The 16,454-nt window shown below is 42.7% G+C and overlaps 1 protein-coding gene across 2 annotated transcripts in view; it reads right to left on the bottom strand.

The window, feature by feature from the left end:
* LOC115073276 (L-serine dehydratase/L-threonine deaminase-like) overlaps window positions 1-14,282 on the bottom strand; it is a 46,307-nt gene extending 32,025 nt beyond the window's left edge. Inside the window, exon 1 of one of the 2 annotated variants that reach the window (XM_029571579.1) lies at window positions 14,178-14,282. The gene's annotated coding sequence lies outside the window, so the exon portion shown is untranslated. Of the gene's footprint in view, window positions 1-14,173 lie in introns of both variants that reach the window. The other variant, XM_029571580.1, reaches the window with a different exon arrangement.
* Between the last annotated feature and the right edge of the window lie 2,172 nt (window positions 14,283-16,454).

The following is a 16,454-nucleotide window of genomic DNA, read 5'->3' as shown; positions in this document are numbered from 1 at the left end:
GGACTGAAGGACATTTCGGATGGGCAAGAAAGGGCCTCTTATGATACATTTATTTTATTTTGGTCTCTAAATCTGTACTGTTTTAATTCATGTATGGCTCATAGCTGGAATACTAGCTCTTTATCCAGCGCTTCATTGAAGAAGCACTGGTCCGACATCACCATATTCCACATTCCTCTGAACAACTGTATCATCATTGCCTCCATATACTGAGACCCCCTGTCTGGGGGCATCCAGGCCATAACTGAGCCCATGACCTTACAGATTGGTTTCCTACACTGAGAGGTCTTGATCTTCTATATATTGCCCAAATCTATTAACTCTGTCATTTTGAATCTTCCCTAGCTGCAACAGCATGCTCTGACCTTTGATTGGACTTCCGAAGGTATCATTGCTTGGGGATCCTACTGTTTCTGTTAATGCCTTCAAATAATATGACCACCTCTGGTTCTGGTGCAATCGGACCTGCAGCAACTACCTGGCTTCCCTCCAACTTACTATGTTGGAGGGAAGCTGATGTTTTCAATACGAATCCAGCTGAAACCCTGCCTCATCGGCCATACGATATGCCCTATTGAATTGCTCCCAGGGAAGACACCACCTAGGAAAAGCATTTATCCCTCTCACTTTCAGAGACTCAGATGATGTCCTCCTTCATTAAGGAGAATCTGGATCAAGGCTTCAACTGGCCCTCAACCTCCCTGACTGGAATAGTATATTTCTTTGTAGGGAAGAAAGACGGGTTACTCCAACCTGTATAGATTTATCGAGGCTTTAAGGCCATCCCTATTTGAAACAAATACCCACTACCAGTTATTTCTGAGCTGTTTTAACGGCTGCAAGGAGCAACTGTTTTCACAAAACTGGCCCTCCAAGGGGCCTACAACCTGACTTGCATCTGGGAGCAGGATGAATGGAAGACAGCCTTTATCACCAGATACGGAAATTACAAATATTTAGTTATGCCATTTGTTCTCTGTAATGCACCAGCTGTCTTCCAGAACTTTGGAAATGACATCTTTACAGACCTCCTAAACTACTGTGTTCTGGTCTATCTAGATGATATACTGATTTAATCCAAGTCTCTACCTCAACATTATGAACAAGAGAATACCTTCCTCACATGTCTTAAGACAAAGTGGACTGTTTGCAAAATTAGAGAAATGTTCCTTCGAACAAGTTGAACTTCCTTTTCTGAGATACATTATGTCCGATCAAGGCCTTAGGATAGATCCTGCCAAGCTTTCGGCTATTCAGGACTGATCCCACCAATGGGCCTTAAGCCCTTGGAATGATTCCTGGGCTTTGCTAATTATTACTTTCTATTCATCCCAAACTATTCTACTACAGTGTGCTGGCCCTCACTTGGAAGTGGGCCAGCACACAAGATTGACCACCTGAAGCATCTCTAGCTTTCAACCAACTGCTTTACGACCGCTCCTATATTTTGACACCCATCACCTACCAACCATGCCTCATCTACTGGGGCAGGGGACATACTGTCCCAGGTGGCAACTGATGGCAAATTGCTGCCATGCTCGTTCTTCTCCAAGACGTTCTCTCCAACCAAGCAAAACTATACAGTCGGAAATCATGAACTCTTAGCCATTAAGCTAACTCTGGAGGAATGGAGATACCTTCTGGAGAGTGCTGTCCATCCATTCATTATTACAGGGACCATAAGAACTTGCTGTACCTAATTGAAGCTCGTCGACTCAACCCTCACTAGGCCAAGCAGTCATTGTTTTTCAATAGATTAGATTTTAAATTGATGTTATGACCTGCAGAGAAGAACATCTAGGCTGATGTCCTCTCTCAGTCCTTGGAGGTTAACGACGTCACTTCCGATATATAATCCATTATTGATCCAGCTAAGGTCCTGGTTACCATCTTGCTCTCTGTTCCCCCAGGAAATGTAATAGCACCCAAGCTCCTACAGGGACTAGTTCTCAAATGTGGATATGACTCCAAGCTTACTGGGCACCTCGGTATAAAGAAGACTTGGAATTGATCTCTTGAACCTACTTATGGCTCCATATAGCCGAAGAAGTGAGGAAATGTGTGTCTTCCTGCAAAAACATCCCATCTCCAATCCTGGGAAATTCTCCAGCCTCTATTTATGCCGGAAAGGCCATGGTCTCACGTAACCATGGACTTCATTTATGATCTACTAGAGTCCCTGGACCACACCGTGATTCAAGTCATGGTAGACCGATTTTGCAAAATGACCCATTCTAGCCCTCTGACATCCCTGCCTTCCACTCCCATATTTACAAAACTATTTTTCAAACACATTTTCAGACTCCACAGGCTCCCAGATGACATAGTGAGCAACTGAGAAGTTCAACTTACTTCCATGTTTTAGAGACATTTCTGCAAGATGTTAAATATGACACAATTTCTTGTCAGCCTACCATCTCCAAGCCAATGGACAGACTGAGAGAATAAACCAAATTCTTAAAGAGTTTCTTTGCGCTCATGTTTCAGTGCAGCAAAGCAACTGGTGCACATTATTACCTGTGAAGAATTTGTTACAATAACCACGTAAGTGAATCCTCTGGGTCAACATTTTCTTCATTGTTTTGGTAGATACCCCAAGATTCCACTACCAGTTCCATCGATGACCTCTTCTCCAACTGCTAAACATGCATTTCGAGATATATCTATTATCTAGAAGACAACTAAAGACATCTTAGTAAAGGTGGCTGAGAAATATAAGTATAATGCTGACAGGAAATGTCACCCCGTGTCTCATTTTCAAACAGGGGATAAAGTATGGTTACAAAGTACAAAGAACATCTAGTTGATGTAGCTTTCCACAAAGTTCACACCCCACTTCATAGACCTCTACCCTGTTATCTGAAAGATATAGCTGATAGGTCACCAGATCTATCTACCTCCTTCCCTCAGGATACAAGGCTTTTTTTTATGTATCGCTTCTCAAGCTCATGGTCCTAAGATGGAAAAATAAGAAACCTCACGCTTCCATACCTGTGATCACCGATGAAGCCACAGAATATGAGGTACAGGAAATCATGGACTCCAAGCGCTCCTGGGGGGAAATCTTGTATTTGAAACAATGGAAGGGCTATGGACTTGAAGAGAGGTCCTGGGTGCCAGCCCAAAATATCCATGCATCCAGATTTTACCGCCTCTTTCCTCATAAGCCCAAACCGAGAGTGGGGGGAAGGGGCAATGGGGAGGTACTGTAACACCCCTTACTTTCAAGTATTCCGGCATAGCATCCTGCTCTGTACAGCTCTAAGGACTGTGGTTAGAATATCCTTTTATAGGCCCTGATACCAGGACTTTCTGGTGGCACTGGCTGATGATATCACATCCTATCCTAGTATATAAGGACGTTTTCTGCTACCAGTCAGCACCTCAGCAATAGATCTCCAGCCATGCTCTTGCCTGTAATGTGTGCTACTTTGCCATGCTCCAGTCCTTGTCTTGCCTCCAGTTCCAGCCTCATCTCAGTCTTGCCTTCTTATCCTGTCTATTCCTACTTCCCGACAGCCTCTTCAGACTGTTTTTTTGGTGCTGACTTGGATTGGATCTTGACCTTGTCTGATTGCCACCTGCTCTGATCTTTGCTTGCTTCTCGGATCCTGCTTGTATGCCGCCTGCCTCGACCTTGGCCTGGATCTCGACCTCTCTGCTAGCCGCCTTCCCTGCCCTTGCCTCTCGTCTCAGCTGCTGTCTGCCATTATCTGGGCTGTGCCTATACCACTCAGGGAGAAACAACCCAGCAACAGTCTTTGGGCTCCCCCATTCCTGCTCATAACAATACTCAAGATGAGGATGCATCATGGAGCGATACAGAGGCATTATGAAATTCTCTGTTTTATTCTCCATTTCTTTCCTAATAATCCCTATCAATTTGCTTTCTTGGCTGCTGCCGCACACTGAGCAGAGGATTTCAATATATTATCCATGATGACACCTAGATCCCTTTCCTCCAAACTGAAAAGCCCTAATCTGTTTAACCTGTCTTCATAAAGGAGCCTTTCCATCCCCTTTATCATTTATCATTTTTTGTTGACCTTTTGTGTACTTTTTCTAATTTTGTTTTATCTTTTTTTGAGATGGGATCAACCAAAACTGCACACAATACTCAAGATGTGGTCACATGAATCGATACAGAAACAATATACTATTTTCCATTACATTCTCCATTCCTTTTCATATATTCCTAACATTGTTTGCTTTTTTGACTGATGCTGCACGCTGAGCTTAGGGTTCTAATGCTGGGTGGTGAATCTTAATACAGAACTCAGTATTGTGTACTGATGTGCATCATTTTCCACTAGAACCCAAAAAGCAAACCGGAAGACAATCTATTGAAGCCAGAATGCGGAAGAAATGTAGAATAGACCTGTCGCCTTAGGTCATTTTCCACTAGGCCACATTAAATTTCATCTGTCATTTAGATGCTCAATCTCTCAGTTTCGCAAGGTCCTTTTGCAGTTCCTCAGAATATGCTCTTGTTTTAATTTTGAATAATTTTGTTATCATCTGCAAATCACCTCTCTCACTGCTCCCTTTTTCAGATCACTTATGAATATGTAAAACTGCACTGGTCCCAGTACAGATCTATGGGGCACACCACTCCATGGGAAAGCTGACCATTTAATCCTACTGTCTGTTTTCTATCTTTTTTTTTTTTCAATAACATTTTTATTGAGGGATGATGGTATACAGACAAATCTACAAGATATACAACATCACCATAGTTTGCAAAACTGAACCACAGCAATCCAATTTTCCCCATTTAACCATTCCCATCCCCCCGTTCCCCCTCCCACTAATGCCTACGGTCATTGTCCACTGAATGTAACATAACTTGTGGACACTCAAACAAATGGACGAAGAATCTTGGAACCCTACTCATGAGGATTTTCCAGGGGAAACAGCTTTTGGACCGACCTTGACAAGGACTGATAGAATGGAAACCATATCTCTCTGAAAAAAAGGCTTCTTCTTCTGGGTAAAAATAGAGTATAAAGAGCCATATTCCATCTGATAAAGTTCTGTCATTAAAGAGGTCCACATACTCCCTGCAGGGGGCTCAAGTTTTAACCAGTGCAACAATAAACAAACATTCTTTAAATGATCAGACAAGCCTTAGAAAAAAACAAAATGTTGTCATTATTGATAGAGACGTCTCCATTATCATGATTAAGTATACAAAATGAGCATGACCACTTAATATCCATGAGAAATAAATCAGGTAACTCTTTCCGTACTGATTCCCAGAATTCCTGGGTTCCCTGACAGGACCATAGACAATGTATTAAAGAGGCCTGTTGAGACTGACATTTCTTACTATGATACCCATTCGGTATGCCCTCAAGGGAGAGTACACAAACCTGCGAAAAATGCTCGCTTGCATTTCTCTTAGATTTACATTAGTGATCTTTTGTATAGACAAATAACAATCTCTAAGCATCTGGGAGTCTAATTCTTCCTGAATATCAGCTTGCCATTTTGCCAGTAGGTTGTCATAAATGGGATATGATATTGTAGATTTATAAAAGATATACAAATGAGAAAGTGTACCTTGTCTCACCATAAACAATTTAAGCAGGAATGTGAAATTTTCTAGTGTTCTCACCACCCTCTTTCATCAGTTGCTGACAAAAAGCCCATAGTTGGGCATATATTAAAAAATGCCACGGGCACAATCCCAATGTTAGGATTAGTAGTTTGTGGGCCCTGGGCCGAGGTGAGAGATGGTACCACCCACAGGGAGGAGCCTCACTGTCGGGAGGCGAGGTCTCAGTGACATCAGACACAGTATCAGGCTAGAGTCTTTATTAAAGAGATAGAGGCACTACCCGCGGAGCGGGGGGTGCCAGAGAGGAGGTCTCACAGACCCAGAGACACAGGGTCAGAGGAATAGGGAATACCCAGAGGGAGTATCTCCGTAGAGTTGGTAATGGTCCGCAAGCGGGGTACACCGATGAGGTCTTAAGAACATAAGAAAATGCCATACTGGGTCAGACCAAGGGTCCATCAAGCCCAGCATCCTGTTTCCAACAGTGGCCAATGCAGGCCATAAGAACCTGGCAAGTGCCCAAAAACTAAGTCTATTCCATGTTACTGATGCTTGTAATAGCAGTGGCTATTTTCTAAGTTAACTTAAATAATAGCAGGTAATGGACTTCTCCTCCAAGAACTTATCCAATCCTTTTTTAAACACAGCTATACTAACTGCACTAACCACATCCTCTGGCAACAAATTCCAGAGTTTAATTGTGCGTTGAGTGAAAAAGAACTTTCTCCGATTACTTTTAAATGTGCCACATGCTAACTTCATGGAGTGCCCCCTAGTCTTTCTATTATCTGAAAGACTAAATAACCGATTCACATTTACCCGTTCTAGACCTCTCATGATTTTAAACACCTCTATCATATCCCCCCCTCAGCCGTCTCTTCTCCAAGCTGAAAAGTCCTAACCTCTTTAGTCTTTCCTCATAGGATAGCTGTTCCATTCCCTTTATCATTTTGGTCGCCCTTCTCTGTATCTTCTCCATCGCAATTATATCTTTTTTGAGATGCGGCGACCAGAATTTATTTATTTATTTATTTATTTATAATTTTTATATACCGACATTCTTACATTAAAACGCAAATCATACCGGTTGTACACAGTATTCAAGGTGCGGTCTCACCAAGGAGCGATACAGAGGCATTATGACATTTTCCATTTTATTCACCATTCCCTTTCTCATAATAATTCCCAATATTCTGTTTGCTTTCTTGACTGCCGCAGTACACTGAACCAACGATTTCAATGTGTTTTCCACTATGACGCCTAGATCTCTTTCTTGGGTGGTAGCTCCTAATATGGAACCCATCATTGTGTAACTATAATATGGGTTATTTTTCCCTATATGCATCACCTTGCACTTATCCACATTAAGTTTCATCTGCCATTTGGATGCCCAATTTTCCAGTCTCACAAGGTCTTCCTGCAATTTATCACAATCTGCTTGTGGTTTAACTACTCTGAACAATTTTGTATCAACTGCAAATTTGATTACCTCACTCGTATTTCTTTCCAGATCAATTATAAATATATTGAAAAGTAAGGGTCCCAATACAGATCCCTGAGGCACTCCACTGCCCACTCCCTTCCACTGAGAAAATTGTCCATTTAATCCTACTCTCTGTTTCCTGTCTTTTAGCCAGTTTGTAATCCACGAAAGGACGTCGCCACCTACCCCATGACTTTTTACTTTTCCTAGAAGCCTCTCATAAGGATCTTTGTCAAACGCCTTCTAAAAATCCAAATATACCACATCTACCGGTTCACCTTTATCCACATGTTTATTCTCCTTCAAAAAAGTGAAGCAGATTTGTAAGGCAAGACTTGCCTTGGGTAAAGCCATGCTGAGTTTTTTCTATTAAACCATGTCTTTCTATATGTTCTGTGATTTTGATATTTAGAACACTTTCCACAATGTTTCCTGGCACTGAAGTCAGGCTAAATGGTCTGTAGTTTCCCAGATCGCCCCTGGAGCCCTTTTTAAATATTGGGGGTCTAGGCTAGGCTTTAAATAACTGTCTAGGCTAGAACAGAACTATTAATACCATAATGTAAAGCAGCTTAGGCCTTTACTAGAGGTTTAAGAGATATTATATGCAGAGCCAACTTTAGAGTGGGACAAGTTAGGAGGTCACATGGGGTACCAGGAGATTAAAGCACCACAAAGGTCCCAGCAGCCATAGCTGGGCCACCCAAGACAGAGACAGAAGCCCGGTGGGGCTACTATAGACCTCACCCCATGGTGGCTGAAGAGAGGTCTTCAGTAGAGGTGATAGGAATCTGTGATAGGAATCTGTGGAGAAGTGTACCGAAAGGGTCTTTGGTAGGGATGGTAGTGACCCACGGAGCAGGGTACACTGAAGAAGGTCTTCAGAAGACGGTAGTGGTCTGCAGAGAGGGGTATGCTAATGAGGTCCTTAGTAGAGATGGTAATGGTCCACGGAGCGGAGTACACTGGAGAGAGTCCCCAGTAGAGATGATAGCGGTCTGCAGAGTGGGGTTCGCAGATGAGGTTCTTAGTAGAGAAGGTAATGGCCCGCAGAGCAGGGTACACTGGTCAAAGTCCTCAGTAGAGGCGATAGCAGTCCGCAGAGCGGAGAACACCAAGGAGGTCTGCAGTAGAGTTGGTACAGACCCACAGAGCGGGGTACGTCTCAGGGAGTCCTCCTTAGAGATGGTAATGGTCCGCGAAGCGGAGTACGCAAGGGAGCTCCTTGGTAGAACAGGAAATGGTCTGCAGAGCGAGGTACTCATGAAGAGAGTAGCGATGGTTCCGGGGAAGCCCCAGGGAACAGGTTCCAGGCGGCAGGACCTCCGAGGAGCGAATAGCCGAAGACGAGAAGAGGGCTCCCAAGGAGCGGGTACCCGAGACATCTATGCCAGGAAGCAGGAGCTGGAACGCAGGTCCTCTGAGAGCGAGGCAGATTTAACAAGGATGGATCTCTTTGCCAAGTCGTCCGTAAACAGGGCCAGCTGGTTTAAATATCCTGGAGGGATGACATCATCCGGAAGGGATGCCCCCGAGGTTCCTGCCATGATGTGTTTAAGACTGGCCCGTGCGCAAACGTGCCTAGACGATCCTGATGGCAAGATGGAGGTCGGTGGCGTCCGTGCTACCCTGGGAGGCCTGGGAGCAGTAGGCAGGACGTCGGCAGCTGGCAGAGGCTGCCAATCTACCCCATGGAGTCAGGGAAGTGTAAAAAGAGGTGAGCAACAGCGGTCGCAGGCGTCTGCGACCAACGGGCGTAGCACCCAATTTCTCTTGAAGATGCTCAAATGAATAGAATTTTCCGGTGGTCATGTCAAAGAGATCTTTTACTGTCAAATTTACATGTGCAGGATACAATAATCTGGAAAGAGAACAGAAGAAGGAAATATGGATTCCCAATAAAAGGGTAATGTGGAGATACTTGTGGGGTTAGGTTCAATAATTTGCGCAACTCTGCCCATATCTGGCGAGTTGTTTTGACAAACTGGAGTTGATACCATAGGTCTGAAGGTCTCTGGCCTAAGTATGGAGGACCAATTTGGGGTCTACAGGTGCACATATAGCAGAGATCAAGCAGTAATCCATATAATCTGATGAACTCTGCAACCAGTCTCCCAGAAAGTGAAGGATAGCAGCCCAGGAATATATCTTAAAGTCCGGAAGGTTAAAGCCCCCTTGTGCTCTTGGGGCAGTTAATGTAGCATATGCCAGATATGGTCTTTTCCCTTTCCATAAAAAGGTTCTAATACTATTCTGTATGCTTCTTTGTTCTTTAATTCGTAATATTACTGGGATCATAAGCAAAAGATATAAAAGCTTCGGGGCAATAATCATTTTTATAACTGCTACTTGGCCCTGTAAGGAGAAAGGAAGTGATCGCCAGGCTTCCAATTTAAGTCTTAATTTCTCAATGAGTGGGGGAATATTGATTTGGTACCATTTATCCGGATCCTTATGTATTAATACCCTAGGTATTTTATGGTATCATCCGCCCATTTTACTGGAAATGAAGGCCAATTTGGTTTAAGCTTCCCAGAGATATCTAATGCTACAGTTTTATCGAGGTTTAACTTAAACCCTGCCACAATTTGATATTGTACAAATATTTGCAGAACCTTGGGAAGAGCATGTCTAGCATTGGACAAGAGCAAAACTATATCATCAGCGAATAAAAGTGTTTTGTATGATAAGGTCCTTTTAGAAATTCCCGAACTCTCAGAATCTGAATGCAGTGTGAGAACAAGGGGATCAACCCAGAGAATAAATAATAGGGGCGATAAAGGGCAGTCTTGACAGGTCCCTCTACGTAGGGGAAATTCAGCAATATTCTGGCTGCAGGATAAGTTTTCTGTCTTTTAACCAGTTACCCAGTTACCAATCCACAACAGAGCATTGCCTCGCATCACATGATTTTTTACTTCCCTGATAAGTATCTCACATAGAACTTTATCAAATGCCTTCTGAAAATCCAGATTCACTATATCAAGTGGCTCACTCTTCTCAACAGGTGATGGAGATAAAGATGGTATCAGAATTCAGAAAAGCGTGGGATAAACGCAGGGGATCCTTTACTAGCAAGAAGATGGAAACAAAAAACTGGCGCAAGTAACTGTGACATACTATCGTAGCAATTTTAAAAAGCCATTTACGTGCGTAAAGTGCACTTACGTGTGTAAATCCTATGAACATCTCCATGGCATATATTGTATCAATTTTCAAAAGCCCACTTATATGGGTAAAGTGCATTTACACATGTAAAACCCAATTTTAAACATGTAAATGCTTTTTAAAATCAGGCCCATAGACACATTGAAATGATTGTATTGTACATCCAAGAAAGGCATGGGAGTCAACTGCACAGACTGGCAGACCCAACTCTACACAGAAGGCATGGGGCTAATCTGTATGGAGCGGCAGCTAAAATCCTAAGCACCTCACTGGGCAAACTGACTAAGCCATTTTGGTCTTTTTCTGCTATCAGCTATTATGGGGTAGATATTAAAATGGCATTTAGCCGGATAAATGGGACTTATGCGGCTAAACAGTGGCAGCTGAATATGTGGCTAAAAGTTACATGCATAAAAAGTAGGCGTGAACTGGGCGGATCAGGGCAGAGCGAGTTAGTCATATAAGTGTACATCTAAGTTTAGGCGCTCCATAGAACTAGTCTAAACTCAGCCATGTAGACTTATCCAATGATGTGCGCACATATACCCATATATTCAGTGGCTCAGCCGTGCTGCTGAATATACATCTAAGCCGGAATAGTCCTAACCGGCTAAGTTTTTTATACAGCCAGCGCTGAATTTCTACCCCATGTTACTATTAGGGATTTGCAGGGAATTATTTTTCATTTTGGTTTGTTTTTTTCATTTTTGGATCATTTATTTTTGTTTCACAGAGGTTGTTTTGTTTTTTTTCATGTTTATTTGGTTTGGAAAATAGTATGCACTATTTGCAAATAGCGTGAACAATTTTATGAAATGAAGCATAAAATTTTGGAGATTTTATGGGGGATTATGCATTCATTTCAGAGTAAAATGAACTGAAATGCAAATGCCTGCTTTGGTTTGAAATCAAATTAAAATGAATGCACATCCCTAATTACTAATTATTCTTGTGGCCTGGTTTGGCCTCTGTTGGAAACAGGATGCTGGGCTTGATGGACCCTTGGTCTGACCCAGCATAGCAATTTCTTATGTTCTTATGTTACATATTTATTAACACCTTCAAAAAATATAGTAGATCTAATTGTAAGGCAAGACATTAGGCATGTCTATCCATATGGACAATAATTTTGTTTTTAAGACTAGCTTCTACCTTTTTTCTAAATGTGTTGGGTTTGCCAAGAATCATAGGATATGAAATTCGGAGGTTATTTGCTATTGGAAATGTAGTATTTTAAAACTGTTTCCCATGTTGTTTAGTGCAGTGGCTAGCAGGTTCCTCAGCTTCGCATTGCAGAAATGGATGAGAAGGCAGCACAGAACTGGGTTCAGTCACAGCCATTGGGGTTCCCTAACTGTGTGCTAGGGCCAGGATTGACCTGTGGCTCACTGTATGTAATTTGATGTTATTTGGTTTGGGATACTACATAAACACTAAGACTAATGGTTTGTGCTATCACTGGCAATGTAACTGGATCTGTTGTAAACAACCTTCCTCACCCCTTGTCTGGCCCAAGTGCTTGTAGGTAGCAGGAGGGCCCTGCTGCTCCATCAGATTTATTCCCTGACAGGCTCACATGCACAGCAAGCACCCCGTCTCAGCTCCCTCCAAACTCTTACACCCACTTTCAGCCCATGCAATGTGCTGCCTCATTTTTCCCCTATGTTGTTTAAATATTTTAATGCCAGCATTTTATAACACTACCAGCGTAATATCCAGGTCACAAGGAGCCTGTTCCATAAGGTTTCCATGTGCATTGGGGGATATCAGACTCTTGGTCGTGGATGAGCCTGGCCTCCAGACTGTTTCATCGTCTCCACCAGAGGTTTTGCTATGTTCTGAAAACACTTGGGGCTTGGGCCCCTAGGGCTTCCTCCTCCCCTGAGATTTTGCTAATTAAATTCAACAATTACCATCAGCTCTCCCCCTCCCTTTCTTCACAGAGAATGAGCCTGTAAAAATGCATAGGACACAAGTGTAATCGAGATGCTGCTGGCCTTATAGGGGGCAATTTTAAAAATCAGCATGTTGCTTGCAGGCCCCCCTATAAGCACATTGTCAAAGCAAAACTCCCCATGAAGTATCCCTTTAAAAATTCAGAGCCAATCAGCGCTATAGGTTCTTCATTATCTGTGCAAAGATAGTACAGTAAAGAAGATGCACATGTTTTCTGACACTCCGGTGGAGCGCACTGTTAGCCCGGGTTTGGCCGTGCGTTTTCGACGTGCTAGCTTTACCCCTTATACAGTAAGGGGTAATAGCTCGTCGAAAACGCGCAGCCAACCCCCCCGGAAACTAATAGCGCCCGCAACATGCAAATGCATGTTGATGGCCCTATTAGTTATTCCCGGGCGATCCAGAAAGCAAAATGTGCAGCGAAGCCGTATATTTTACTTTAAAAAATTAACACCTGCCCAAAGACTGGCGTTAATTTCTGCCGGCGCCGGGGAAGTGTACAGAAAAGCAGAAAAACTGCTTTTCTGTACACCCTCCGACTTAATATCATAGCGATATTAAGTTGGAGGCCCCAAAAGTAAAAAAAAAAGTAAAAATTAAAAAAAAATAATAATTAAAAATCTGCCCGCGGGTCGGAAGATGGACGCTCAATTATGCCGGCGTCCGTTTTCAAAACCCGTGGCTGTCAGCCGGCTCGAGAACCGATGCCGGAAAAATTGAGCGTAGGCTGTCAAACCTGCTAACAGCTGCCGCTCCTGTCAAAAAGGAGGCGCTAGGGACGCGCTAGTGTCCCTAGCGCCTCCTTTTACCACGGGTCCTAATTTGCATAGGCCACCCTCCTGAATTGCGCGCCCAGGAGAGTGGCCTGTGCGCGTGCCAGGAGAGCGGGCGCTCACCGGCTCTCCCGCGTGTTTTTCTGTATTGGCCTAGAGGGGAAGGATAATGTCCTAACAACAATTTTCCATGGATAACTGCTCAGTTACCTGGGTAAAATCATCTGAAAACTGTCCTAATAACTGTCCTCCAACCACGCTTGAAGAGGTATGGGGATACATCCTACAGTGCTGGCTGATGTACTGCCAGCTTATCATGGTCTCTTACCGGTTCTGTTCTACTAGGTGAAGCACTTGTTTTTCCCAAATTAATTGAATCCTCTAGCGCTTCTCTCTATAGGGCAAAAAATAATAAAACCCACACAAAACCAATTTCAGGCTGGGCTAGCAAATAAATGAAATGAGCATATTTATTTATTTTTTGAAAACCTTTTTTCTTACTGCCTTTTGCATCATCATCAGAAAAGGTCATCCAAAGTGATGTGCAATATAGTTCTATCCATCTTACAAGATAATAAAACAAGCAAAACATAACAGCCTTGCTCCCACCTTAAAACCAAGCCCAAATATATTTCCAAATTGAAGACAACAGGTTAAACAGGCATTTAACAAGTGATGCAAAAAGATTTAGTGTGCTTGCTTGCAGTCAAATTGTCAGAAATAGCAACCTCGCTCTATCCTTTGTGCACAGAAATCTGAAAATATATTGGCTGAACTAGGGCTTGCTTGTTAGTGCAAAGGGAAGACGTGGGAGAGGTCAAAGGAGAATGAAGAGTTCCAGGAGAGCGACAGTATGTTTAGAAACATCTGTCTTATGTGTCAGTAAGGATCTTCCAAGAGCAGTGTCAAGACAGGTTTGGAGAAAGAAGAGAGGATGGCTGCCCTGATTCAGAAGGGCACCAGCATCTGACCATTGGGGATGTACATTTTCGTGTTGTGTTATTTTGTTTTAGTGCGTGGAGCATTCTTTTTCTTTAACTTTGTCTTTATACATTTCAAATTATCATACAAGCATACGCTTGAAATTTGAAACAGACACACAGTGTGCAAGCAACATAAAAGAGAAAAAGAAAAAAGTAAATACAAAAACCTCCCAAAAAAAATCAAAGCACAAATCTCCAATTAGTCCACTACGCATTGGGATCCAAGAAATTAAAAACCCGTTGAGGGTACCTGCCTTTCTGCTACTCTGCGTCTCTGCGCATCTTGGTGGCTGCTCGGTTGTTGGCTTGTAGACCATTTCGCACTTCCTCGGGCTAAGCCCGCCTCTTCTGTGACATCATCCGAGGGCGCAACGTTTAAAAAGGAGGCCGCCACGCCGGAGGCGCTTGCGCTGTAGGGGCGCGCTCGCATTTGGGAGCGTCCTTCTAAACAAACGCAATCATCCATTATTGGACATGGACATTCTGTTTGACTTTGATACCAATTCCGTTAAAACCGTTTAGAATATTGCTGTTTCTATTGCGCTAACCATTTTATTGTGCAATAAAATGCGCAATCATTGTCAAAGAAGTCCGTGATGATTTATGATCTGCTTACACGATATAAGCCTGAATGTTTTTGCATTACAGAGACTTGGTCTATTGACTGTGATACCCAATGTTGCCCTCCAAGCTATAGTTATATTGCTCAATATCCAAACAACAGAACGGGTGGAGGCCTTTTAGTGATTTATCATTTACTAAGCATGTTGCGTTAGCTTCCCATATGAGCTTCTTTTGTTCACTTCGAGCAAGTTTAATCTTTGCTTAGCCTACTGACCTTTTTATCCCAAAACCTCACCCCTTTGTCTGAATTTCTAGTATGCCAAGAATGATTATGAGAAGACTATCATCTTAGGAGATTTTAATGTTCATGTAGACTCTTCCCCTTGCCCAACTGCTGCTGAGTTGCTGTTAGGCACGATGAAAGCCTGCAGCTGGGGGCAGATTATTAATGGCCTGACTCATAATGCTGGGCAGACTTTATACTTCATGTTTATTAATCCATCAGTTTTTGCACTGAATTTGGCAAATCTTATGTTTCCAAAATTCCCTGGTCTGATGACTTCTTGATCAATGTTACTCTAGGAGTCAACATCTCTTCAGCATTGATGTTGACAATCAAACAGTCTTTTATAAACTTTCTCATATTGACCCTGCATCTTTTCATGAAAAACTAAGGGTAATTGTAAATTTCACCCTCTGTTTAGAAGCTTTAATTGACAGATGGCACGATTCTCTTCATGTAAATGTTGACGAAGCCCCAAAAATTGAAGATGACTAGTTCTGCTGCATGGTTTTCCTATTCATGAGTTATCCATGCAGGGCAGAGTCACGCTGGCGTAACACTTCTGCATCGGAAAATTTGAGTGTATATAAAAAACACTATATTCACGGCTAAATGAACTTACTATACAACTAGAATCCTGGCATTTGGCAACAATATATGACAGTTGTTTCAGACAATAAAACAATTGACCAGTACCACAACCAATACTCATGTTTATCCTACTGGCAATGGTTCTGAGGCACTATGCAAATCATTTGCTAAGTTTTTTGTTTCTAAGATTTCAAATTTATGTTTTGCATTTTCAAAGTAACATAGTGATGATGGCAGATAAAGATTGATCCATCCAATCTTCCCAGCAATTTGCTTATGATAGTAACTGCCACTCCGTGCAGGTTAACCCCTTGTGTTCTGTTAATGGCAGTACCTGCCATTCCGTGAAGGTTACCCCATGCATTCTGTTAAGGGTAGTAACTGCCACTCAGTGCAGGTTAACTCCTTGTGTTCTGTTTACGGTAGTAACTGCCGTTCCACAAAGATTACCCCATGCATTCTGTTAAGGGTAGTAACTGCCGCTCCGTGCAGGTTACCCCCATGCGTTCTGTTAATGGTAGTAACTGCCGTTCCATGAAGGTTACCCCATGCATTCTGTTAAGGGTAGTAACTGCCACTCTGTGCAGGTTAACCCTATGCAGAAATGTTACACCATTTCTTTCTATATGCCTTTAGGTATCCGCAGTGTTTGTCCCATGCCCTTTTGATTTCATTAACTGTACTTCTCTTTACCACCTCTTCTAGGAGAACATTCTGGGGATGCACCATCTTTTTTGTGAAGAAATATTTCCTAATATTGGTTCTGAGTTTCATATCATGACCCTTAGTTCTACTGTTTCCTTTCCAGTGGAAAATGTTTGAAGTGTGTACATCATTAATACCTATTAGGTATCTGAAGGTCTGTATCATATCTCCCCTCCTCCTGTCTTCCAGGGTATACATATTTAGATCTTTCAGCCTCTCCTCGTCGGTCTGAAACAGACCCCATGCCATTTTGGTTGCCTTCCTCTGGACCATTTCCATCCTGTCTCTATCCTTTTTGAGATACAGAACTGAACACAGTACTCTAGGTGAGGTCTCATCAAGGATCTGTATTCCAACAAGCAATGAGATTGCGTTTACCACACTATAG

Source organism: Rhinatrema bivittatum, chromosome 11 (genome assembly GCF_901001135.1).
Source record: "Rhinatrema bivittatum chromosome 11, aRhiBiv1.1, whole genome shotgun sequence".
NCBI lineage: Eukaryota > Metazoa > Chordata > Amphibia > Gymnophiona > Rhinatrematidae > Rhinatrema > Rhinatrema bivittatum.
This window is presented reverse-complemented; position numbering and strand designations above follow the sequence as displayed.